Source organism: Megalobrama amblycephala, linkage group LG19 (genome assembly GCF_018812025.1).
Source record: "Megalobrama amblycephala isolate DHTTF-2021 linkage group LG19, ASM1881202v1, whole genome shotgun sequence".
Taxonomy (NCBI): Eukaryota; Metazoa; Chordata; class Actinopteri; order Cypriniformes; family Xenocyprididae; genus Megalobrama; species Megalobrama amblycephala.
Window position 1 is genome coordinate 28,418,731 of NC_063062.1, and position 2,177 is coordinate 28,420,907.

Below are 2,177 nucleotides of genomic sequence, written 5' to 3' on the forward strand. Positions count from 1 at the left end.
AACGGGTCAACAGAACTGCCCGGCTGCACTCAGCCCAGGCACAATCTCAATGTCATGTTTTATTCATCACATGTGAATGTGGTTGGGTGGGGTCTCCGCTCATGGGCAATATGGATGCTGCCTGCTTCAGCCAAGCCCTGGCAACAAAACAAAGACACACTCACACAACACGCACATACACACAGAAAGGATCTCATATGGCACTGAATGGAGGAAACAAGAGAAAAGAACTCAACAAGCCAGGGAACAGAACAACAATGGAGACAGAGCACCTGTGAAAGAGTTGGGAGACCTGCTAATGCTAACAGCTTTCAGCACGTTTTTGAACCCTCACCGGATTTTATGGTTGCATTGAACATCTATAAAAGAGAGATGATGTCATAGAATAGTTTTGTGTGAGGAACAGACAGAAATTAAATCGTTCATTCAATGGAAGCTCTCAAATCTCATTTGTGTTCAAAAGTTTATTCAAAAAATGGTCCATCAATGCACCAAGTTTGACATTTGTTGACACAAAAACAGCATCAACTCTAGCAAAGACTGTTCATCACAAAGTTATTGGATGGCTTCAGTAGATTTCAAATTAATATAGCATGCAAGTCTTAATGGTCTTAACACTTAAAGTCTTAAAACAATTCAACGTGATTGTTCATTTGTTCTCCACAAAACACTAACAGCTTACGGGTTTGGATTGACAAGAGGGTGAGTAAATAATTACAGAATTTGTATGAACTTTTCCATTGTTTCTGCTTATCCCTGTTCTTCTTGTTCTAATTTTTCCCATTATATAGTATTCTCTTGTTCTTTGCTATGTTATTTGTTTGCCAACACAAAACATAATTTGGTCAAACCAATTAAGCACACTGAATTAAATCAAGAGAGATGGAAGATACATCAGCCTCTCCACATAGATTTACTAATGAGCAGAAATGATTTGACAGTGGAATATTTCCCACTACATTTCACCTTTAATTCAGTAATTGCTGCTGAGATGAGGGCATGGCTGGCGTGCTGTGTCCAGTTTGGAGTGCTAAAGTGAATCCCTGCAGCTAGAGTCTCAAACACATGCTGGGGCTTTATGAGTCTTATTAATTATTCAGCATTTAGCATTATTCATCATTGACTATTACACACACATTACCGTTAAGAGGCTAAACCTCATACAAATATAGCTATGTGCACCCACAAGTTACAAGATAATTACTTCCTGTCCCACACAGAAAGAACCCATCTTGAATTATTTTTCTTACCCCACTGTTATGTTTTCCTTGTTTAATGAGGTTTACACTTTAAACAAGGAAAGATGCCAATGAAGTAAGAAAAATAAACTTTATTGAAGATATATTCTATGGGGGAAAGAATCTTCTGTTTCAAACAATTTCTCTGTATCTTGTGTATCTTGTAATGTATCTTGTTTTAAGAAAGGATTTTGTGCAGTGTGGTCTGTAAGCAGACAGATTGTAAGTCATACAGTATTTGCAGATTCATTAAATTATCAGGTGTGCGATCAGCCAGTCCTGTAAACACGTGCTTGCATCACACCAGAACAAAGCGCCCATGAATACAAACCTTAGCCGATCTCATAGTTTCTCTGGATGTGACATGCAGAGAGTCGCGGATAACTGCCACCCCCCATAGTTTCCCATTAATACCAGCCCCCCAAAATCAAAACCTGACCCAATCACCTTAAACATCTGCTATTATACTCCAAACACACATCTAGACAGACTTTCAAACAGCAGAAGGAAGAACTGCGAGGGAACAGGGACGTCTGAAGTGTCTCTCACACATGCACAGCTGAAACAAAAGCATCGAAAGACACCAGGGACTTACGTTCTGTCGGGTTTCTGCAGGACACACATGCGAGAAGAGATGAAGAGAGCGTGCTCCTCCACAAGCTGGACTGTCACAGGCTCAGACTGAGAGACAGTGGTCCACATGCACACTGCTCTCTCTGTCATACACGCAGCTGCGAGACGGAGTGTGTGTGTGCGAGCTGCGAGCGCAGAGAGAGTCAATGCCACACACACACACACACACCCTTGTCTGTTAAACTCTTGGGAGTTGAGCTCAGAGCACACACACACACACACACACACACACACTGCAAAAAGCCAGACGGCAGCGGTGGTTCTGATAAAGCCAGGTTCTGGAAGCAGGTTCGGGACGACAGCCAG

At 41.8% G+C, this 2,177-nt stretch overlaps 1 protein-coding gene across 1 annotated transcript in view; it reads right to left on the minus strand.

The window, feature by feature from the left end:
- The window catches only part of sema6dl (sema domain, transmembrane domain (TM), and cytoplasmic domain, (semaphorin) 6D, like), a 144,761-nt gene extending 142,791 nt beyond the window's left edge, over positions 1-1,970 (minus strand). Inside the window, exon 1 of the mRNA XM_048167922.1 lies at positions 1,834-1,970. The gene's annotated coding sequence lies outside the window, so the exon portion shown is untranslated. The remainder of the gene's footprint in view (positions 1-1,833) is intronic.
- Between the last annotated feature and the right edge of the window lie 207 nt (positions 1,971-2,177).